This window comes from Bubalus bubalis, chromosome 17, assembly GCF_019923935.1.
Source record: "Bubalus bubalis isolate 160015118507 breed Murrah chromosome 17, NDDB_SH_1, whole genome shotgun sequence".
Taxonomy (NCBI): domain Eukaryota; kingdom Metazoa; phylum Chordata; class Mammalia; order Artiodactyla; family Bovidae; genus Bubalus; species Bubalus bubalis.
Window position 1 is genome coordinate 52,795,891 of NC_059173.1, and position 25,113 is coordinate 52,821,003.

General features: G+C 39.0%; 1 long non-coding RNA gene across 2 annotated transcripts in view; it reads right to left on the reverse strand.

Annotated features, from left to right (window-relative positions):
* Positions 1-25,113, reverse strand: part of LOC123329979 — a 251,054-nt gene that overhangs the window by 219,962 nt on the left and 5,979 nt on the right. The window lies entirely within an intron of this gene.

Consider the following 25,113-nt stretch of genomic DNA (forward strand, 5'->3'; position numbering starts at 1 on the left):
TCTTGGAATTAATTTTGTACACAATACCAGCTATGCAAGAAATCAGGCACTATAGCTTTGCATATCCTATGTTCTTGGTTCTTTAGTCACTCAGTCATGTCTGACTCTTGTGATCCCACGGACTGTGACCTGCCAAGCTCCTCTGTCCACAGGATTTCCCAGGCAAGAATATTGGAGTATGTCACCATTTCCTCCTCCTGGGGATCTTCCTGACCCAGAGACCAAACTCACATCTCCCATCTCCTGCATTGCTTGTGAATTGTTTACCACTGAGCCACCAGGGAAGGCTTGCACATTCTATGTAACAGCTCAAATTCCGTGGCCTCCCCCCAAAATAGCAAAATAAATGTTATTTACTTAGAATATTTGCTGCCTCCTCATGTCATTGATAAAGCCATGCAATTAAACTGAAGAGCTTTCAGAAATTTTAAACTTGTACTGAGAACTATTCATTTCAATACATATTCATAGGCTTAAATTTTTGCATCATCATGTGCTAAACAGACCATGTGAATGGTCATGAACCAAATCACTAATCCACTCTGATTTCACCATTGATTTGGTTACATGAGGTACTCTGTATCACCAGATAAACATGTAGGAAGAAAAGTTGCGTACATACCACAGGTGAGATGTCACAAACCAGTTAATATATTTTGGTCCTCGATTGTCACTTTATACCAGCTCAATATTAGTGCAAATTCTGCAGCCAGCTAAGGACTATCACACACTCCTGACACTGTTGTTTACAATTTCAAGAATGATCATGTCCCTCCACTTAGGAAGACAAACATTTTAGGAGCAAAACTTCTTAAATTATAATCTCAAATCTAAACAAAACCTCTCATTTCTTATCATGCCGAATAGAATTGTTGCTCCTTAAAAATTGTTGAAATATTGGCGGATGGAGTATAGCAGCATGGCGGGTTTTTTAAAGGAAAAAAAAAAAAAACAAGCAAATGCCAATAATAAGTAGTGAAATAAAAGGACATAATTCCTGTCTTACAAATATTTATAATGTTTATATAATGAATAATGGTAACAGAGTATAATAATCCTCCAAAGTCATCACCGTATTGCCTTCATTATTGTTTTCAATAAAACATCTTGCTTTCAAAGGGATGGTGGGAAATGTGACTAAAAATGTTTGTAGGTTAGTTGCATAGATTACGTGTCTACTGTGTGCTCTATTAGCATCAGTTCAGTTCAGTCCAGTCGCTCAGTCGTGTCCGACTCCTCGCGATCCCATGAATCGCACCACGCCAGGTCTCCCTGTCCATCACCAGCTCCCGGAGTTCACTCACACTCACGTCCATCGAGTCAGTGATGCCATCCAGCCATCTCATCCTCCGTCGTCCCCTTCTCCTCCTGCCCCCAATCCCTCCCAGCATCAGAGTCTTTTCCAATGAGTCAACTCTTCGCATGAGCATAAAAGTAGTTGATATTTCTAGAGAACTTACTATGATCTGGACACTATGTTTCACCTGTAGAGAAAGTACTACCAGCCCTATTTCAAAGAAGAGGAGGCAGGAGCTCAGAGAGGCTAGTAACTTGCTTTGGGTTTCATCCCTAAGAAGTTAGTAAAGCCAAAATTTAAATCTAGGTCTAACTCCAGTTTGCGTTCTTACTACTTCTGAGAGTTCTGACTAATCCTATTTGTTGAAATTTTTAGTAGGAAAACTCTCAGTCTCTTGAGGCTGAAATAAACTGTTGTCAATGACAATATCTGTCAGCTAGAGAAACACAATTTAAAACCATGTTTAAATCTGAGACTAAATTCCATGTCCTATTTATCATTTCAACAACAATTAAACAAATTTCTTTCCCTGATGGATTAACACCAGTGTGGCATATGATACATTTGGAATCCACCACCCAGTCTCAAATGGCCAGAAACCAGCAGCTGCTTTCATGTCATTTCTAAGCAAAAGTTGAAAACCAAAAAAAAAATCACTGGCAAAATTCACTCTGGTGAGACTTCCAAGTTTATTCTCCCCTGAGGTTCAAACAAACTTCAGATAATCATCATGAACATGGTAATGAACCAAACTCAGATTCAGGCTATGGCTTCTCAGAGAGTCAGCCCTTAGATTTAGACTAAAGCACAGCTTCAAGTGAGAAGCCAAATGGGGTCAGATGTTCAATAGTTGGAGAAAGCCTCAGCTGTCATATTGAAACAATGTTGACAAGATGGCAGGCTTTAAATAAATCTCCTGTGGAGGCTATTGATAGAGTTCTTCCTTTCCCTTCCTTCTTATCCAGCCTCACTGTTTTCTCGATCACATGCCAATAATGCACAGTATTTACTAAGAACAACAAGGACTATGCAACCTGACAATATTTTAGCAACAGGAGTCTGTCCTGTTTGCATTCTTACTACTTCTGAGAGTAGTAAGGGCACTTCCTTGACTCCTCAGCCCAAGATAGAACGTGCTGCTGATATATATATATCCTCAAAAAGCCACCACAAGCCTCAGCCACCAGAAATTAATCCTTTTCAGTTAATTTTACTGAATAAACTGGGCACTGAGCACCATGAGTTCTTCTTTTAAATAATCCATTCTGGCAAATGTCCTAAGACTATGGATTGATTCCAGGTAGGTGACATCAATCTATCTTTCTAGTAGCGAGAACCTGGCTTACCAACTTTGAATTAAATACCATATAAGGTTTAGAAATGGGGATCCATTAACTGTTTGAGTGGTACATTTCTCTACAATAGTAACTTGGAATTCATCAAGTATAGCCTAAAAGTTTAGTCCAAATTATGACAACAGTAAACTGTGGATTTCATGATCTTTCAATGTGCATGCGCCATTATCAACTGTAGATTAAGAGCTAGCAAGGCTGTAAGGAAAACTAACTTTTGATACATTACTCCTCTGTTCTAAAATAATTGATCATCCTATAGATATATGAGAATAATAGGAGAATGATATAATTCCAATAAATATAATTTGATATTAAGGAGATATTGTTTTAAATCACTAAAAGCTATCTTTGCCTTTGGAATCTATATAATACTTAATTTCAGCCCATATACCTTTTAGTTGGAGAAGATAATGGCTACCCACTCCAGTATTCTTGCCTAGAGAATTCCAGGGACAGAGAAGCATGGTGGGCTACAGTCCATGGGGTCGCAAAGGGTCAGACACAACTGAGCAACTAAGCGTGTGCATGTGTGTGCACACACACACACACACACCTTTTAGTTACAAGATTCTCAAGTTGGTAGATAGATATCTCAGTAAGCTCACTGGGGTGTCCTAAACCATCAGGACACTCAGGTAAATGGCTTTATTACAATGAAAAATTGCAAAACTATTAAAATGAAGGTAAACATTGAGAGTTTAAAATGGGGTCTTAGAATTACCCCATTCTCATGCTATTCATATTTTTAGTAGTCTAGGAATATTAAAGTCATGGATAATTTAAAAGCTAGACCTTGAAGGCACCAGAAGATGATTTGATTCCATCCTTTACAAATGGATTGCAATGCTTTATTCAAAGGCTACTCAAAGGTGATAGAAGCGTGATTCCCCTGCCTGCTTCCATCACAGGTCTTTTCAGCAGTTTCTCTTGGGAAAATAAAATTGTACTGTTAAGAGAAAAACTAAAAACCATAGATCTTATCCACTTTATTTTACAAGGGAATAAATTATACACTAATAATATAGATATAGTATAAAAATAGATATAGATATAATATAAAAATGGGCTTCCCTGGTAGCTCAGCTATAAAGAATCGGCCTGCAATGAAGGAAATCCAAGTTTGATCCCTGGGTCGGGAAGATCCCCTGGAGAAGGGTATGGCAACCCATTCTTGCCTGGAGAATTCCAAGGACAGAGGAGCCAGGTGGGCTACAGTCCACAGGATCACAAAGGGTGGGACATGACTGAGCAACATTCACTTTCATATATAAAATAGATAACCAAAAAAGACCTATTGTATAGCACAAGGAACTATACTCAATACTTTGTAATGGCCTGTAAGGGAAAAGAATATGAAAATATATATGTGTGTGCGTGTGTATGTGTATAACTGAATCACTTTCTGTATACCAGAAAGTTACACAACATTGTAAATCAACTATACTTCAATTTTAAAAACTGAAGTTGAGAGAGGAGAAAAGATCAAGCCAATGTCACCCACCAAGGCAACGACCAGCTCATAGGCGCAGCAGCTCCTCCCACTCCTGACACTATAACACGTCAGTCCCTTTCAGGAGACAACAGTTTTGTTCATGCTCTTTTTTCTTCTGTCTGCATCACCCAGTCCTGTGTGATTATTATCCTGAAACGTCCTACTCCTTTTTTCCAGCATAAATCCATGAAGCCCTTTAGGGACCCCAGGCAATTTTGTTTCTGTCACACCACTTACCCAAACCAAAAGGAAACACAAGGAGAAACTGATGTCAGAGAGAAAAGCCAAAGCTAGGGGGAATCTTCCAATTCAAGATTATCCTTATCATTGTCACCATGATTATGCCATCATCTTCATCACCATCCATTATATTAAACATATCACACACTATAATAATACACGTCACTTCATTTGATGACCAATCAACAAGTACTATGAAGTATATTAATAAACTGAGTGCTGGGGAAAAGCAGACTGCTTTGTAGTCTCCACAAGTTGCTTAGCATGTGCAATTCCTCTCAGAAAATAGATTTTACAACTTATGAAGTCGTCTGTTATGCCTCCTGTTAGTTTTCTATTACACAGATCTCTAACAAAGAGATGCATTTATAAAAAAAACAATCTGCAGATGACTGGTTCATGAAACTAGAAAGAAAACCAACACCCTTCACCACAGAGTCCAGCGACTAAAAGTCAGGCTGAAAGTGGAATCAACCACAGACAAACTGCAGGGAGGCAGCAGCCCCAGTGACCTCTCTGTGGCTTCTGATGCTAATAGCCAAGCCCTCCTTCCTGAACCTTCCATTTCCTTTGTTTTGTATATCACTGCTCTCTTCTTGGCTCTTTGAAGCTTCCTTCTCAGTGCCATTGTATGGCTTTGCTGACCCTCCACAGATTTTCCTACTTCTGAGCATTTGCTCATGATATTCTTTTCTTGCTTTCTCTCTGCTTGAACTTCTTATCTTCCAAGATTCACCTCAAACACCACTTCCTTTCTAAAGTCTTTTCTGACCATCTAGGCTGGAATGACTTGCTCTCGCCTCTTTTTTAAAAAAATACTTTTAGTTTTTCAAACAGATAATGCATTCACAGGGTTCAAGAGCCAAAAACATAAATAGGCATGCACCGAAGTCTCCTTCGCCTTTTCATACTGTTCAGGGAGATGGTGAAGGACAGGGAAGCCTGATGTGCTGCCGTTCATGGGGTCGCAGAGAGTCAGACACGACTTAGCAACTGAACAACAGCAACGAAGTCTCTGTTATACCACTGTTTCTGTCATCCATTGTTCCCCATTGGTTGTTTTTTTTTCTGTTTCCATAGGTATACAAATAAGCAAAGACAAGTATAAGTTTTGTCTGGTTTTATACAAGTGGTGGCATGCAACAGTATGTTTTGCATGTTGGTTTTTTTTTCCCCCACTTAATGGGGTGTTTTGGAGAGAGGGTATTTTCCTACTAACACAGAGAATATGGCATCATTCTCTCATATTCTCTTTATGTGGAGTATTTTATTGCTTAGTCACGAAGTCTTGTCTGACTCTTGGCAACCCCATGGACTCTTTGCAAGCCCCAGGGACAGGCTCCTCTGTCCACAGGATTTTCTAGGCAAGAATACTGGAGTGGGTTGCCATTTCCTTCTCCAGGGGTAGTACTTTACTGCAGAGCTATAAATAGTATATTTTACTTCTCTTTTATTGATGGAAATTTAAGGCATTTCTTTTTCTTTTTTTTTTATTTCACTTCTTTTTTTTTTTAATTTTATTTTATTTTTAAACTTTACATAACTGTATTAGTTTTGCCAAATATCAAAATGAATCCGCCACAGGTATACATGTGTTCCCCATCCTGAACCCTCCTCCCTCCTCCCTCCCCATTCCATCCCTCTGGGTCGTCCCAGTGCACCAGCCCCAAGCATTTCTAACTTGCTATTTTAAGCAATGAAACAATAGTCCAACAACATACTTTTATACACACATGCTGTTATATCTACAGAATAAACTGGAATTCTTCTATAAAAGAGTGTGAAATTTTGATAAACATTTTCAATAGTCCTGAATATTTGTGTTGTAGGAATGTATACATTCTCAAGCAATATGTGAAGTGCTTACCTGCCTCCCATTCTTGATAACACAGTATTAACAAACTTATGTATCTTAGTCAATCTTAATAGGTAAGAGATGTTATTTCAGTGCAATACTAATTTGCATTTCTTCTTTTATGATTAATATTGAGTACCATTTCATAGTTTTAAGAGTTAAGCATATCATCTTTTTAATGAATTATATGTTTATATCATTTCCACATATTTCTACTGGGTAATGTGCCAGAGTAAAGCCTCTTGGAACACACTGAAGATTTTGTGCCAAGAGTCCTAGTCCCAGAAATCTATTTAGAAATGATAGCTTTGAAGTCAATAAATAGAAAAATTCAAGGAAATAAGAGACTTGCCCTTCAAAGAATCCAACATCAATTAGTACTACCTCTGTTCTTTATTTTCCTCCTTGCATATCCTAAATATAAATTTTATGGGTTTTTTTTATAGAAAGAAAAGAACATTTCTAGGATCAGCCACTTATTCTCATTCTATTGCTTCTCAAGTGTTTCCGTGGTTGAATGAAACACAGTAACATTGTGTTGAAAGAAAACACAATGAGAACAAAGGTTATTGTCCAGTTGTTCTGCAGGGGTGGAAGGCATGGAATTCCACACACATGTTCACCCATAATTTTGTCTTTGGTTCAGACTTTAACGAGAATCCATGATGTCCCATTGCTTTGTTCAGATTCGAGGCCTCTGTGCTAGCATGCAACTGTTCAAGAGCAATTCACCCAGACTCACCTTCCCTTTTTATTTTTATCTTTGTTCTCTCTCTTTTTTTGCCACTGATAATTGCACCAAAATAAACAGCTTTTCTATGGTGCTCAACAGCATTCAAATGTGCCAGGGCAAGGACCCCTTTTCTAGAAAATGAAATAAAACATATGGAAGGAAACTAAGCACTCTTGTCAAAATTATTCCACTGTGAAATTAGTTACATTCCACAAGAAAATATAATCACACCGAGGGGTTCTTTCTTCAGTGACTCTCACACAAACTGCAGCAGGAAAAAAAAAATCTAGTGTTCAGCTTCATAAGCTGTCAGTGCCATTGGCTACTTAAACCCATTCATATTTGATTATTTTCAGTCCACTGAAATTTCTATACAGCCCTGGTGGATATTTCTTTGGTTCATTGAATAAAACATTCACATCAGTCTATTATTGTGTTGCTGCTGTCTTTGCTATAATTAACACAGCAACAGATTAAAAAATACTACTTAAAATAACTGGTATACATTCACTTCCAAACAGAATACACATAAAAAAGATTATTCAACAGAGAGCTGCCAAATGTACTGTAAACTGGAAGTGTTTCAATATCACTTAAACACTCGGCTAGAAGCTAAGTGAACCACATCTCTGCTGTCAGCAGAGCATGAAACTCTGAGATTTGTTTCAGTTTCCATCCGGTCTCTGCCAGTTAAAACTAAAGACTTCTACAGGCTAAATACATATTTCCATTTTTACTGGCATTGTCCACTTACTCTTTTCTAAGCAATACAGTTCCTTCTCCAGGATGCTTGATCCTTTTACGAAGAAGATATTCTGAAAAGCATTATGGTCTGACAAACTTTTCCAAATTTCATCACCACCCTCATCTCTACGAAGCCTTTCTTGGATGCTCACAGTTGTGAATGGCACCATAGAGAAAATCTAATAGATGCCATTCCTTTTCCTATGAGAACATATCACTCACACACACACATACACACACACACACACACACACACTTGGGTGCACACAGTTGTGAATGGCACCATAGAGAGAATCTAATAGATGCCATCCCTTTTCCTATGAGAACGTATCACTCACACACACACACACACAAGAAAGAGAGAAACAAATGCAAACAGAAAACCTGCTCCAAATCCTTCACTGAATTCCACTTTATTATCAAATCAAATAAAATGTTCTCAGCATGTCAGAGATTCCCACAATACAAGCCTAGATTATCTCTCTCTCCCCAATGTGTTCTACCAATCACTTGAGTGTATCTCCTATTCCTAGTAAACCAGATTACTTTCAGTTCCTGTGACATTAGCATTTTCTCCTCATCTGATCCTGCCCTCTAAATAAGCAGAGAACTGGGGCCCTGGAGTCTAGAGTAGGGTACGTTAGATGCCTGATTCAGAGGGAAGGGAGGGAAGGGCCTAGGGAGGAAGAAGTATTCCTTGTAATCTTATCCATGGGTAGCTGGCATGCAACTAAGAAAATCATCTGAGCCAGATCATCCCTGAGTTGCTATGGAGGAAAGTCATGCAAACCAAACACGTTGTCAGTTTAAATGAGTGCTGCAGAAATAAGGCTTTGGTGATGAAACCAGGATGAGAGAGATAGGAGAAAGAAAACATTTAAAAGTGGAGGGGTTGAGATGCAGTCAAAACTGCAGAAATAAGAGATCTAAAGACTTCCTATAATTGCTGCATCTCTGGGTGGCTGGGGACAGAGTGTGAAGGATGTGAATGGAACTAAGTGCCACCTCGGGGCTTCTACTCATGGCATTCTTTCTGCAAGGAATATCTCCTTCCACTCATCCCAATCATACCCATTCATTAAAACCCATCTCAAATATCATATTTTCCAAGAAACCTGTACCTATCCCTTCAAAAGAGGCCACAGTCCCTCTTTTTCACTTCATCAGACATGGCTGGTACTTCTTCATGGCCTTTCTTAGGTAGATCGTATGTTACAGTCTTCAGTTTATTTGTCCCTTTACTATATTATATAATACTGTAAAATTATGGATTTCTTCTTAATATCAACTCTGTGTGTGCACGCAGTCTCTCAGTCATGTCTGACTCTTTGAGGCCCCATGGACTGTAGCCCACCTAGCTCCTCTGCCCACGGCATTTTCCAGGTAAGAATACTGGAGTGGAGTGCCATTTCCTGTTTCAGCTGATCTTCCCAACCCACGAATCGAATCTGCATCTTTTGTGTCTCCTGCATTTGCGGGTGGATTCTTTACCACTAACATCACCTGGGAAGCCCAATATCAAGTGTAGCAACTACAAACCCTGGTGCATAATTGTTGCTCAATAAATACTGTTAATATTATTTTAACTAATATCTAGGTAGGGAAGAAATATTTGCATGATCTATGGAACAAGGAAAAGGGTAAAAGGTCCAGATATGTCTCTAGATGTTCTCCCAGTCAGCCAGCATCACTGGCATTCCCACGATATGTTTTACAGAGATAACTAGAGATGTTCAGCTTATATTGAATATTTATCATGGGCCTACTCACTCAATTTGCTCATGTGTCAGAGAAAAATCATTCACTATATTCTCAAGGTATATGAAGAATGTTTAATAAATATCACTGCAGAAATATAGAAATGTCCATTTCAATATTCTCTTCAGTTTTTCTGGGCACAGCCAGGAAGCCATTTCATCCCAACTAAATCTCTGAGACCAAGACTAATTTAGGTTATGTTGTGACTAAAACTTAGCTTGCTTTCTTATTTAACAATTATCTCTCACTGTATTATCTTTTTGCTAAATATATCATTTTGGAAATAGATGCTTGATATACATATTTCATATAAACCAATGGTAGGATCCATAGGAAAAATCTTACACTGTTACAGGAAATAAAAGACTTGAATGTTGTTTGTGTCAGCTGCTAGAAAGATTGAGGTCAAATTTTCAGCCAAGCTATAGCAAAGCCTATTGGACATTATGGAATATAATCTATGTTTAAACATTATCCCCAGATTTATTTTACTTTTCCTATTTATTTCCCTATTTTCCAATTTTATTACCTAAAAAAATGGCATCTTATAAGCCCCTTTAAATACTTCTTATTTTAAAAATGAGGGCTATAAGTAATAAATACACAAAATTAATCTACTTTTCTTGAGACTGTGATATCCTAAAGTCAAAAATATTACACAAGTGTATAATTCTATTAAGTAAAAAGAAATTACCAGCTTTAGGATATTTTCTTAAAAGTAGAATGATTTTAAAATTAGTTGGAAGGTGCAAGAAAAATCTAAAGATTTCCTAATTTGCTCCTAATGTTGAGATAAGCCATTTATTCATTTTTATCTATTTTTTTCCCTCTAAGGGTAAGGTAAATAAAACTTCCACCTGGTGACCTCACTTTTATAATTCTATCATAAAGTACAAAGGTTAGAAATCTTGGCTTTCAAAATTCCTTGCAGTACTCACAGAGCTATAAAGTTATAAGAAATGCAAAGTGGTACTATTCACTAAGAATCTTGTTTTCCAAGGCTACAGCCATGCATCAACTAAACAAACTATAAATACGAAATATTATTGGCTATTCATCATTTGAAAGACCTTCAATTCAGTTTGGTCGTTCAGTCATGTCCGACTCTTTGTGATCCCATGAACCACAGCACGCCAGGCCTCCCTGTCCATCACCAACTCCCGGAGTCTACCCAAACCCATGTCCATTGAGTCGGTGATGCCATCCAACCATCTCATCCTCTGTCGTCCCCTTCTCCTCCTGCCCTCAATCTTTCCCAGCATCATGGTCTTTTCCAATGAGTCAGCTCTTCGCATCAGGTGGCCAAAGTACTGGAGCTTTAGCTTCAACATCATCCTTTCCAATGAACACCCAGGATCGATTTCCTTTAGGATGGACTGATTGGATCTCCTTGCAGTCCAAGGGACTCTCAAGAGTCTTCTCCAACATCACAGTTCAAAAGCGTCAATTCTTTGGTGCTTGGCTTTCTTTATAGTCCAACTCTCACATCCAAATATGACCACTGGAAAAATCATAGCCTTGATTAGACAGACCTTTGTTGGCAAAGTAATGTCTCTGTTTTTGAATATGCTGTCTAGGTTGGTCATAACTTTCCTTCCAAGGAGTAAGCGTCTTTTAATTTCATGGCTGAAATCACCATCTGCAGTGATTTTGGAGCCCAGAAAAATAAAGTCAGCCACTGTTTCCACTGTTTCCCCATCTATCTGCTATGAAGTGATGGGACCAGATGCCATGATCTTAGTTTTCTGAATGTTGAGCTTTAAGTCAACTTTTCACTCTCCTCTTTCACTTTCATCAAGAGGCTCTTTCGTTTTTCTTCACTTTCTGCCATAGGGTGGTGTCATCTGCATATCAGAGGTTACCTTTAAAATGGGCTTCCCTAATAGCTCAGTTGGTAAAGAATCAGCCTACAATGCAAGAGACCATGGTTCAATTCCTGGACCAGGAAGATCCCCTGGAGAAGGGATAGGCTACACCCTCCAGTATTCTTGGGCTTCCCTTGTGGCTCAGCTGGTAAAGAATCTGCCTGCAATGTGGGAGACCTGGGTTTGATCCCTGCATTGGGAAGATCCTTGGAGAAGAAAAAGACTACCCACTCCAGTATTCTTGCCTGGAGATTTCCATGGACTGTATAGTTCATGGCGTCACAAACAGCAACTTTCACACTAGTCACAAACACACCTTTAAAATATGTAGTTCTCTCACTAAAACAAGATGAAAACTTAGAATTTGAAGCTGATTAACAGCAAAAATCACTGCAAGTGTCATGAAATTTCGTCAGAACTTATTTCCAAAATTTCCCATCTTTAGTAATGCCATGTCATACATATTTTGCTTTTATTTGTATACTTTCATTTCCAATTAAAATGTTTCAAAAATTAATGTTTTGAGTAAAAAGAGTCATTAAAAGGCCAATGCAAAATATGACATTTTACAAACACAGTCTTTTAAAAAATATGTCTCAGATTAAAAGGTTTTTTATGAACTGGTTATTTAAATGTGTGGAAGTGAGCAAATGTTGTATTATTGCTGACTCAAAAGAAGACACTTGCTGTGTGGGCAGAGAATGTGGAAGCTATTTGTGAAGGGAAGAGTTTGTCACTTGAATTAATGTGGTAGACTTGCCTCATAAGTCATCTCCACCATACTGCTCTACTACACTGCTGGGAAGAGTCAAGGTCAATATTCTACTCATTTAGAACATACAGAGCCTATTTATTTACTAAAGGACTCATATCCCTTCATGTGGTCAGGATACAATAAGACTCAGAATAAAAGCTTCTTTAAGAAACCAATTATTCAGGGAAATGAATAAACTATTACATTTGAACAAATATGTCAAAATCTTGCTTGCTCTCCTCTGCAGCTGAATGCCATGACTTGCCTATCCACACAGAGGAGGTGGTCACCTACCAACTCAGATTTCAGTCCTACTGAATAGGTTCCTTATTACAATGCAGTATTGTTTCTGTCTTTATGTCTTCCTTGAAGCCCTGATTTCTATTATATTTTCCCAAAATCCTTTAAAAAAGAACAAAGCATTCCTTTGCGCAATAGGATTTAAGAATTGAACTTGTTTATGCAGAAAGAGTGCTGTCTTCAACATGGCAGCCAAGCTCTCAAAAAGCAGAAAGTGAAAGCAGTACATGGGAATGTCAGAGAAAAAGAGACACTGAAAGTGTTAAAAACAAACTTTAGCGGGGTTCAGCATTTTGTTTCTGGTTCACTTTTTGCTGAAGGTAAGAACATACTCCATATACCTAGGATAAGAATTCATTCTAAATATTCATGTTGATGATTTCTATTTATAGGAAATAATCATGGCAGGTCATAAAAATAACTAAATATGGAACAAATGGACTCTTCCTGGCCCTGTGGGCCAGTTTCCAACAGTGAACATATTCTTGTACTATTTTGTTCCCATAGATTCACAAAGAGTGGCTGCTTTGGTTTTCTTGTCCAGAGAATTGGTCCATTCAGCACATCCATATGGTGCCCTAGATTCTATTGAAAAGTCGATGAATCATGTGGGTGAATGGACCACTTCTATGTCCTCATTTTCTTTTCCATTATTTGGGGTTTTAAAACTTTGGTTTGAGTTCATTTTTATTGCTAACTATTAATATTGTCTTTATGCTGTGCTCAGTCACAGTTGTGTCTGACTCTTTGCGACTCCATGGACTGTCACCCTCCAGGCTCCTCTGTCCATGGGATTATCCTGGCAAGAACACTGGAGTGGGTTGCCATTTCCTGCTCCAGTCTCTCTAGCTGGTTGGAACTGTTAAAGGAGCTGAGAAAATGGTGGGAAAAGGCAAAAGGCTGGGAAAAGACTCAAGGTTGGCACAGGCATGCAGCCAACTAGGATGTCCATTTCCTAATGCTCCAGAAAGATCTCTGTATTAAGCTTTTCTGCTAGTCTTTGCTTCAAACCAAACTGATCAGCAACTGCTGTCAGAGGATATTTAAAAAATACTCATTAAGCACTAATTATACATGAAGCACTGTTAGACTTTCAATTACAAAAATATTTTTTTTTAATAATTCCTGTTTTCACAGAGCTCAGGGTCCTTAGGAAGTCACCATGGAAGTAATACACCTGAATAAAAATTACTCCAATGACTGGGGGCAGGTTATGAAGAGATGAAAGTGTCTCAGGAGATAAGATATGGAAAGGTTATCTAGCAGAAGAAACAAAGACTATGGTAAAGAAAGTGTCATAAAACTGCGACTGAGAAATATAATATCATTTCAACGTATGAGAACCAGGGAATCACTTCCAATTTCTCAACAACTGGGGGGATAATAATACAACCGGAGCTTTGTGTTTCTACCCCATGCACTTTTAGCTACCTCCTATTTCTATTTATGCACCATTAGCTGGTTGCCTGGAATCTCTGCTACCACATGTTCATCATCCCTGCTCCTCTTTCATTTTTTCTGAAAAATGACTCAATTTCTGTAAACAAATGTTCTCATAGGTCTCTATTTCCCTATAATTTTATCATCATTAGACCTTTCCATGACCATTTGTAAGCTCTCTAAATTCAACTGTAATGGAGTTTTCAGAAGGGCAGAGGAATCAAACCTGGAGCAAATCAAAATTGGTTTCCCTCCTCCCCTGTGAAGTACGGTTAAAATGAATATCAAGAAAATCTATGAAGGCAACTAAACAGATAGGAGATCTCTTAAAACCAATGAGAAGAAAAATGAAATGAAGCAAAAAGTAATTAATCCCTGCTTCTTCTGCCTGTGGAGGAAACCCTGTCACAGGGGCAAGAGTGGGGATGCAGCCACGGAGGGCTCTCCCACCCTGTCTCCCTGAGCTTTCCATGCGACATAAAGCAATCAAACCCCTGGTGCCCGCTTCAGGCCTGGATTCAAGTGCATCCATGTGCTTGTAAAAACCCTCCATTCAGCTGGAACAGAGGGGACTAACTTAGTTCTCACAGCAAGGAAGAAAGCACATGGAGTAGAAGTTCAGCTGCAAAACAGACAAGAATACACCGGTGTCTCAGAGGGCCTTCAGCAACCGGAAGCAGAGAAACCAGGCAGAGCACACACAACACAGTCCAGAGCAGAAACGCTTCCACGTGTTCAGCACGCATTCACCACCCTTCCCTTTCTGCCCATCAGTTCTCCAATAACTGCCTTAGGTACTGACACTGTACCTCTCCCATTAGTAATATTTTCACTTGTCCAAATATACTTTTGCTCTCAACCTCCTGGCATAGGAAATAGGATGGTAGAATGGCCGCTATTCTCTTGAAAAGCAGATCCCATCTTCAGTTGTTTACTGAACGGCTGACAATAGTTCACTCCTACCAACCACTTCCAGAAAGTCAGAGAAGGAACTGCCCATCACCCTGAAGGAGAAAGAAAGGTAATTTCTCTGTGATTTTTAAACGCATGAAAAGAAAAATCTCTGTTGAAGCATTAACTATAAACTGCACAAACATTAAATTGTTTTGAAGATTAAGCTCCCAAGAGCTGCCATGATTAATGAATCAATGGCATCAGCAAATTTTACACAACAGAAACAGAGCAATTGTGAAAAACCAACAAGCACAACTAAATTTTGTTGTAACTGGCTCAAGTCATCTTAGATGTCATGAAAACGGAAAATAAAACAGTATTAAATGGTACAAAGTTTAGGAATCCTGAATTTGTACCAAAAGAGTTTGATTTTAATTGTAAAATTTTAGGGTAAGTTTTAATTCATAATGTGTTCCCATTTTCAAAGATGTAGCTTTCTTAGGCCAAACATTAGTTTACCATTAATGTAAGATTTTTTCCTATATTTTTGGATCTTTGACAGAAATACTTTATTTAACCCCTTTTCATATCCTTTATTTTTTCTGCCTACTGGAATAAGTTTGAGGTGAATGAATAAGCTATCCAATTTAGCAAGCATTTTCAACCCTTAAAAAGCTGATGTAAAGGTAGCTCTAAGAGACACCCAAGAAAATAGAATGGATCAGTAGGATAACCTAAAGCAGAAGGGTCGTCTCTGATCCTTTCTGCACCTCTTCTTATTGTCTAATGCAGGATATAGCATAGACTAGGTTTTCAGACTTGCTGGATGAAACTGGTTAAAGATGAATATGCTTATGTTGTAAGAATACAGTAAATTATCATTTGTCACCCAGTTCTTTCAACATGACCTCCACAGAAGTAAGAGACCACCCGGACTCTTGGAAGTAAGCCTTGAAAGATGGATTTGCCAAAGGAAATGTCAATAAGGCCAGTTACAGGATCATCCTTAATAATCAGATCAATCTGGGCTAAAAATTTAGTTCTGTATGTGTTAATTAGAAGTGATATTATTGGAGTTTTAAAGAGTGAGACTGCACCACAGTTTAACTCAAAATGTCTCTTCAAGGAGGAGTCATGTAAAACAGAAAGAGCACTGAGGCAGGAGTCGGCTGACAGAACTCTATCTTGACTGACTGTGTCCTTTTAAATAAATTTCTTTAATTTTTGAGGTCTCAGTGTGCTCATCTACAAAATGAAACAAGTTGAATTCCCAAATTTTCTATGTATGTCAGGGTGAAACTTTTTAAGTAGCTTGTTGGCTTTCATCTAGAAAACCAACAAATGTGAGAAATAACCAAAATAGAGGTCTTTAAATTTTAATAATTATTTAATAACAAAAATTGAAATAAAAATGTGATGAAGGGGGCATCTTATTTGATTTCTTTCCCAGGGCCTTGTCTTTCTTCATCACTTTTCCTCCTCATTTTTATGCTGTTAGTATCATGGGAGAGCATGTATGTGCACATCTGATCCCATTTTGACTACCTAGAGGGCTTAGTTTCTTGGATTTCCCATAAGATTCAATTTGCCTGCCTGCACCAGCTCTTTTGTGATTTTTAGTAACTGTTTCTCTAATCTCCAATATCATCCACCCTTCCAGAACATCACTTCCTCATCAAGGCCCCACATTTGTCTATAGTCTAATTTTTTTTCCACAAAGTCTAATAAATCTTTTATTCCCATGGAACTTAGAGTGTCTCTGTTCTCCTAACTGAAAGCTGATAGGTATAACGGCATGACATACCACGCTGACCACCAATCAAGTCTCTGACTTGTTTGTACATGTTGAGTCTCTATCTTCAAATCTCTTTGTCCTCAAGAAGATACCCCAAGGGAAAAGGACAATGAACTTCCCTGACAATGTGATACATCCAAAATCACTGCATATTATACACCTATTTTTTTAATTGGAGAATAACTAGTTCACAATATCATGGTGGTATCTGCCATAAATCAATATGAATCAGTCCTAATTATATTTATATGTATAAAACATACATATTATATATGTGTGTGTATGTATGTGTGTATATATATATAGAGAGAGAGAGAGAGACTCTCCCACCATTTCACCACTCCAGGTCATCACAGAGCACCAGGCTGGGCTCCCTGTGTTATACACCTTTTTTTCACCACGTGGAACATGAGGTCTTAAGGGCTGCTTCTTGCTAAAAGAACTTCCCTGCCTATTCTGTGGGTATAAGAAGACAATTAGTATGAAACAGAAATGTTTCTGGGCAGTTCTCTTTTTTAGTATCATCTAAAACTGTGGAAAATTCTTTAAGAGATGGGAATACCAGACCACCTGACCTGCCTCTTGAGAAACCTGTATGCAGGTCAGGAATCAACAGTTAGAACTGAACATGGAACAACAGACTGGTTCCAAATAGGAAAAGGAGTACGTCAAGGCTGTATATTGTCACCCTGCTTATTCAACTGATATGCAGAGTACATCATGAGAAACACTGGACTGGAAGAAGCATAAGCTGGAATCAAGATCACTGGGAAAAATATAAATAACCTCAAATATGCAGATGACACCACCCTTATGGCAGAAAGTGAAGAGGAACTCAAAAGCCTCTTGATGAAAGTGAAAGTGGAGAGTGAAAACGTTGGCTTAAAGCTCAACATTCAGAAAACGAAGATCATGGCATCCGGTCCCATCACTTCATGGGAAATAGATGGGGAAACAGTGTCAGACTTAATTCTGGGGGGCTCCAAATTCACTGCTGATGGTGACTGCAGCCATGAAATTAAAAGATGCTTACTCCTTGGAAGGAAAGTTATGACCAACCTAGATAGCATATTCAAAAGCAAAGACATTACTTTGCCAACAAAGATCCATCTAGTCAAGGCTATGGTTTTTCCAGCAGTCATGTATGGATGTGAGAGTTGGACTGTGAAGAAAGCTGAGTGCCAAAGAATTGATGCTTTTGAACTGTGGTGTTGGAGAAGACTCTTGAGAGTCCCTTGGACTGCAAGAATATCCAACCAGTCCATTCTAAAGGAGATCAGTCCTGAGTGTTCATTGGAAGCACTGACCCTGAAGCTGAAACTCCAATACTTTGGCCACCTCATGTGAAGAGTTGACTCATTGGAAAAGACTCTGATGCTGGGAGGGATTGGGGGCAGAAGGAGGGGACCACAGAGGATGAGATGGCTAGATGGCATCACTGACTCGATGGACGTGAGTCTGAGTGAACTCTGGGAGTTGGTGATGGACAGGGAGGCCTGGCATGCTGCGGTTCATGGGGTCGCAAAGAGTCAGACACGACTGAGTGACTGAACTGAACTGAACTGAAAACTGTTCCTGAAGCTAAGAGACAGGAAACTAGTTATCAGGTGGAACTCATGTCACTGTCCCCAAGACCTTTACACATTTTAAAATCTGTGCTTTGTCTCCTAATAAAAATTAGGGTGAACTGCAGAAAATAGGAAAATGAAAAACTGATATGAAGGATGTATTTAGTTAATGAAAGTCAGTATCAGATGTAAAACATACTAAAGAATAAAAGCAAAACTATTTTATTTACAAATAGATTTCAAGTTGTTCAATGGCACAGAAACATAATCACTAGTCCAAGTGAAGGAAAGTATGACCTTCACTACTTTAAAAGGCACTCTGTCTTCTTTGTCCTATTGTTTTTCCAATCCATTTCTAAGTGGCAATGCCCTATCAAATGCTCAAATGCAAAAACTTGAGTTCAAATAATTGTCAACACTTATCTGAACTCTTTTTTATTCCATCTCACATTTCTAAATCATGTTTATTTCATAAAGTTAAACTCAAGCCAGATGAAATCCCTTGACAAAAGAATCGAACAACTCCAAATTGATCTCTTAAGTGGATCAATAGAAACTTAACTGAAATGGATTGGGGATTTTATCAAACTTGATGTAGTAGAACACTAATAAGATCACTTCCAATTCATACATATAGAACTAAATTTTCAGCACAAATTGATCTTATTACTAAGGATGAATGGTCACCTTTAATAATGGATTAAGGTGGTAAAGAATTCTCTTTTTATTCAAAAATCTTTTTTTTTTTTCTCTTTTAAACTATTGGAGATTGTCTTAACTTTTTCTCTTACATTGAACTTTCCTCACTTTTTACATGATCAGGTTTGAGGTTTAGGATTGTTTTAATTTTCATAATTTGACCTGGATTTTTAAACTCAGAAATATCTTCTGATGTGTTCTCAAAGGAGAAGTTTGTAACAGCCAGAAAATCCATGATGATACAAATGTATTGCTCCAATAAACCATAACATTCCTACAAGCTGTTTGTAAAACAGTGCAAATAATAGTTAGTAAAGCTGTCAGTATGACAGAGGATTGTACATTTGAAGTGCTAGCTTTGTCTATTTGTGACTATTAATGTGATAATCAGGTATGTTTCTTAGATCTGTTACATGCTAGAATTTATTAATATTATTCATAAAATGTATGCATGAAAATTTGATGATCAATCTTCTAGGTGATTTCGGTAAAGACAATATAGTGAAGAATAAAGGCTAAAGACTTTATCTCTTAAAAAACCCTAATCTACCTCCAATCCATTTGAAATATCAGAAGATTTATCCATCCTAAAATCCATCTCTTCATGTCTACATGCAGAGACTGGCCTCTGCAATGGTGTCAAATGTTGGTTCAGATTGCTCCCAGCAATTTTCACTGCTCTTCAGCGAAAACAAAGAGAACTGCTATGAAATGTTCAGATACTTGGAGATTTTATTGGACACTTTGCCAGTGAATGCATGTGGATGTAACTTTTCCAGAACGTTTCTCCCTCCATCTCATATTAGTTAAATAGATCCAAAAGAAGAAAACATCTCTATACCTAAGAAAATGTTCAAACATTCATGTAAGACTTTGTATCCTGTTCTTGCACTCACTTCTGCCTACTGGTGGGTGTGCTCTGAATTATAAATTCTTAACGGTATTTGCAAACGTTTAAGGCATGCTGCAGTCCACGGGGTTGCAAAGAGTTGGACACAACTGAGCAACTGAACTGAACTGAAACATATTTGTGCTTCAGTAAGGAAATACTGGGTTTCCCTGGTGGCTCAGACAGTAAAGAGTCCATCTGCAATGTGGAAGACCTGGGTTCAATCCCTGGGTTGTGAAGATCTGCTGGAGGAAGGCATGGCAACCCACTCCAGTATACTTGCCTGAAGAATACCCATGGAGAGAGGAAGCTGGCAGGTTACAGTCCACGGGGTCGAAAAGAGTCAGAAACAACTGAACGACTAAGCACAATACAAGGAAATAATAAGATAGGTAATATGGTGTACTCTGCTTTTATGTTCTTAAATCTAGAAGGGCTTCCCTAGTGACTCAGACGGTAAAGAATCTGCCTGCAATTCAGGAGCCCTGGGTTCGATCTCTGAGTTGGAAAGATCCCCTCGAAAAGGGAATGGCAATCCATTCCAGTATTCTTGCCTGAGAAATCCCATGGAGAAAGGACCCTGGCAGGCTACAGTCCATAGATGGTTTAGATGGAGAAAATCCACCCAAAACAGTCTTGATCTTTTTGGTGCAGGATAACTCAGAAGAGTTTTATATTGGAGTATGGGTCTAAATATGGAGTTCTATATATGGAATTATATGAATTACCATATAAGAATTATATATTATATGGGTAAGACTAGCAATCACTTTAAGAAAATTAGAGACCCCAAGGGAACATTTCATGCAAAGATGGGCAAAATAAAGGACAGAAATGGTATGGACCTAACAGAAGCAGAAGATATTAAGAAGAGGTGGCAAGAATACACAGAAGAACTGTACAAAAAAGATCTTAATGACTCAGATAACCATGATGGTGTGATCATGTACCTAGAGCCAGACTTCCTAGAGTGTGAAGTCAAGTGGGCCTTAGGGAACATCACTGCGAATAAAGCTAGTGGAGGTGATGGAATTTTAGTTGAGCTATTTCAAATCCTAAAAAGTGATGCTGTTAAAGTGCTGCACTCAATATGCCAGCAAATTTGGAAAACTCAGCAGTGGCCACAGGACTGGAAAAGGTCCATTTTCACTCCAATTCCAAAGAAAGGCAATGCCAAAGAATCTTCAAACTACTACATAATTGCACTCACCTCACATGCTAGCAAGGCAATGCTCAAAGTTCTCCAAGCCAGGCTTCAACAGTACATGAACTAGAACTTCCAGATGTTCAAGCTGGATTTAGTAAAGGCAGAGGAACCAGAGATCGAATTGCCAACATCTCTTGGATCATAGAAAAATCAAGAGAATTCCAGAAAAACATATACTTCTGCTTCATTGACTATGCTAAAGTCTTTGACTGTGTGGATTATAACAAACTGTGGAAAATTCTTCAAGACAGGGGAATACAAGTCCACCTTACACTGCTGCTGCTGCTGCTGCTAAGTCGCTTCAGTCGTGTCCGACTCTGTGCGACCCCATAGACGGCAGCCCACCAGGCTCCCCCGTCCCTGGGATTCTCCAGGCAAGAACACTGGAGTGGGTTGCCATTTCCTTCTCCAAAGGAAAGAAGTCACCTTACACTACCATATGTAAAATAGATAGCCAATGGAAATTTGCTGTATGACTCAAGGGAACTCAAGCTGGGGTGCTGTAACAACCTAGAGGGGTGGGAAGGGGTGGGAAGTGGGACGGAGGTCCAAAGGGAAGGGACATTTGTACACCTGTGGTTAATTCATGTTGATGTATGGCAGAAATCAGACCAGTATTGTAAAGCAATCTTTTAATTAAAAATAAATAAATTTTTTAAAAAGAAAAAAAAATACCACCTTACCTGCCTCCCAAGAAATCTGTGTGCAAGTCAAGAAGCAACAGTTAGAATCTGACATGGAACAACTAACTGGTTCCAAATTGAGAAAGGAAGATGTTAAGGTGAATACTGTCACCCTGCTTATTTAACTTCTATGCAGAGTACATCATGTGAAATGCCAGACTGGATGAAGCACAAGCTGGAATCAAGATTGTTGGGAGAAATACCAATAACCTCAGATACACAGAGGACAGCATCCTTATGGCAGAATGCAAAGAGGAACTAAAGAATCGCTTGATGAAAGTGAAAGAGGGGAGTGAAAAAGCTGACTTAAAACTCAACATTCAAAAAAACTAAGCTCATGGCAACTAGTCCCATCACTTCATAGCAAATAGATGGGAAAACAATGGAAACAGTGACAGACTTTATTTTTTTTGGTGGGGGGGGCTCCAAAATCACTGCAGATGGTGACTGCAGCCATGAAATTAAAAGACATTTACTCCTTGGAAGAAAAGCTATGACCAACCTAAACAGCATATTAAAAAGCAGAGACAGTACTGCACTGACAAAGGTCCTTATAGTCAATGCTGAGGAATTCCCAGTGGTCTGTATGGATGTGAGAGGTAGACCATTAAGAAAGCTGAGTGTGGAAGAATTGATACTTTTCAACTGTGGTGCTGGAGAAGACTCTTGAGAATCCCTCGGACAGCAAAGAGATTATACTAGTTGATCCTAAAGGAAATCAGTCCTGAATATTCATTGGAATGACTGATGCTGAAGCTCCAGTATTTTGGCCACCTGATGCAAACAACTGATGCACTGCAAAAGACCCTGATGCTGGGAAAGATTGAAGGCAGGAGGAGAAGGGAAAGACAGAGGATGAGATGGTTGGATGGCATCACTGACTTGATAGACATGAGTTTGAGCAAGCTCTGGGAGTTGGTGATGGACAAGGAAGCATTGTATGCTGCAGTCCATGGGGTCACAAAGAATTGGACACAACTGAGCAACTGAACTGATATATGGAATATGGGAAGATCCCCTGGAGGAGGGCATGGAACCCACTCCAGTATTCTTGCCTGGAGAATCCCCATGGACAGAGGAGCCTAGCGGGCTATAGTCCATAGGGTTGCAAAGAGTCAGAGATGACTGAAGCAACTTAGCACATAGGTCTAAAGCCCTAGAAACTTCTGCAGTGTCTTTTCCCCCCACCATGGGATGCCTTCTCTTTTCAGCATTGCCCAAAAGCTTGTGTGCATACACACACACACACACACACACACATGCTGATTTGTCTAATGTAGATTTAGATATGTGTTTCTAAAAGTAATACTGCCATAAGGGTCACACACATCTTTTTAACATTGGGAAAAGTAATTAATATAAAAAACAAACAAGATATTATAAATATTATCAAGTGACATGCAATTACCACTGACTTCCCTGAAGTCAGTCTCTCCTGTGTGTGTGTGTTTGTGGGTGTGCATGCACACACATATATGCTTAACAGTTGAGTTCTGTCCAACTCTTTGAGATCCCTTGGACTATGCCCATCAGGCTTCTCTGTCCATGGGATTCTCCAGGCAAGAATAATGGAGTGGGTTGTCATTTCCTATTCCAGGGGATATTCTGGACCCAGGGATTGAACCTGCATCCCCTGTATGGGCAGGCAGATTTTTTACTACTGTGCCACCTAGTTCAGTTCAGTTGCTCAGTCATGTCCGAATCTTTGTGACCCCATGGACTGCAGCATGCCAGGCCTCCCTGTCTATCGTCAACTCCTGGAGCTAACTCAAATTCATGTCCACTGAGTCGGTGATGCCATCCAACCATCTCATCCTCTGTCATCCCCTTCTCCTCCCGCCTTCAATCTTTCTAAGCATCAGGGTCTTTTTAATGAGTCAGTTCTTTGCATCAGGCGGCTAAAGTATTGGAGTTTCAGCTTTAACATCAGGCCTTCCAAAGAATATTCAGGACTGATTTCCTTTAGGATGGGCTAATTGGATCTCCTTGCAGTCCAAAGGACTCTCAAAAGTCTTCTCCAACACCACAGTTCAAAAGTATCAATTCTTCAGTGCTCAGCTTTCTTTATAATTCAACTCTCACATCCATAGCTTTGACTAGATGGACCTTTGCTGGCAAAGTAATGTCTCTGCTTTTTAATAAGCTGTCTAGGTTGGTCATAACTTTTCTTCTGAGGAGCAAGCATCTTTTAATTTCTTGGCTGCAGTCACTATCTGCAGTGACTTTGGAACCCCCCAAAATAAAGTCTGTCACTATTTCCACTGTTTCCCCATCTATTTGCAATGAAGTGATGGGACCAGATACCATGATCTCAGTTTTCTGAATGTTGAGTTTTAACCCAACTTTTTCACTCCCCTCTTTCACTTTCATTAAGAGGCTCTTTAGTTCTTCCTCACTTTTTTCCATAGTGTGGTGTCATCTGCATATCTGAGGTTATTGATATTTCTCCCGGCAATCTTGATTCCAGCTTGTTCTTCTTCCAGCCCCACGTTTCTCATGATGTACTCTGCATATTAGTTAAATAAGCAAGGTGACAATATACAGCCTTGACGTACTCCTTTTCCTATTTGGAATCGTTCTGCTGTTCCATGTCCAGCTATAACTTTTGCTTCCTGACCTGCATACAGATTTCTCAAGAGGGATGTCAGATGGTCTGGTATTCCCATGTCTTTCAGAATTTTCCACAGTTTCTTGTGATCCACAAAGTCAAAGGCTTTGGCATAGTCAATAAAGCAGAAATAGATGTTTTTCTGGAACTCTCTTGCTTTTTCGATGATCAAGCAGAAGTTGACAATTTGCTCTCTGGTTCCTCTGCCTTTTCTAAATCCAGTTTGAACATCTGGAATTTCATGGTTCACGTATTGCTGAAGCTTGGCTTGGAGAATTTTGAGCATTATTTTACTAGCATGTGAGAAGAGTGCAATTGTGCGGTAGTTTGAACTTTCTTTGGCATTGCCTTTCTTTGGGATTGGAATGAAAACTGACCTTTTCCAGTCCTGTGGCCACTGCTGAGTTTCCCAAATTTCCTGGCATATTGACTGTAGCACTTTCACAGCATCATCTTTTAGGATTTGACACAGCTATACTGGAATTCTGTCACTCCCACTAGCTTTGTTCGTAGTGATGCTTCCTATGTCCACTTGACTTTGAACTCTAGGATGTCTGGCTCTAGGTGAGTGATCACACCATCATGGTTATCTGGGCCATGAAGATCTTTCTTGTACAGTTCTGTGTATTCTTGCCACCTCTTCTTAATATCCTCTGCTCTGTTAGGTCCATACCATTTCTGTCCTTTATCGAGCCCATCTTTGCATGAAATGTTCCCTTGGTATCTCTAATTTTCTTGAAGAGATCTCTAGTCTTTCCCATTCTATTGTTTTCCTCTATTTCTTTGCACTGATCACTGAGGAAGGCTTTCTTATCTCTCCTTGCTATTCTTTGGAACTATGCATTCAAATGGGTATATCTTCCCTTTTCTCCCTTGCTTTTCACTTCTCTTCTTTTCACAGCTATTTGTAAGGCCTCCTCAGACAGCCATTTTGCTT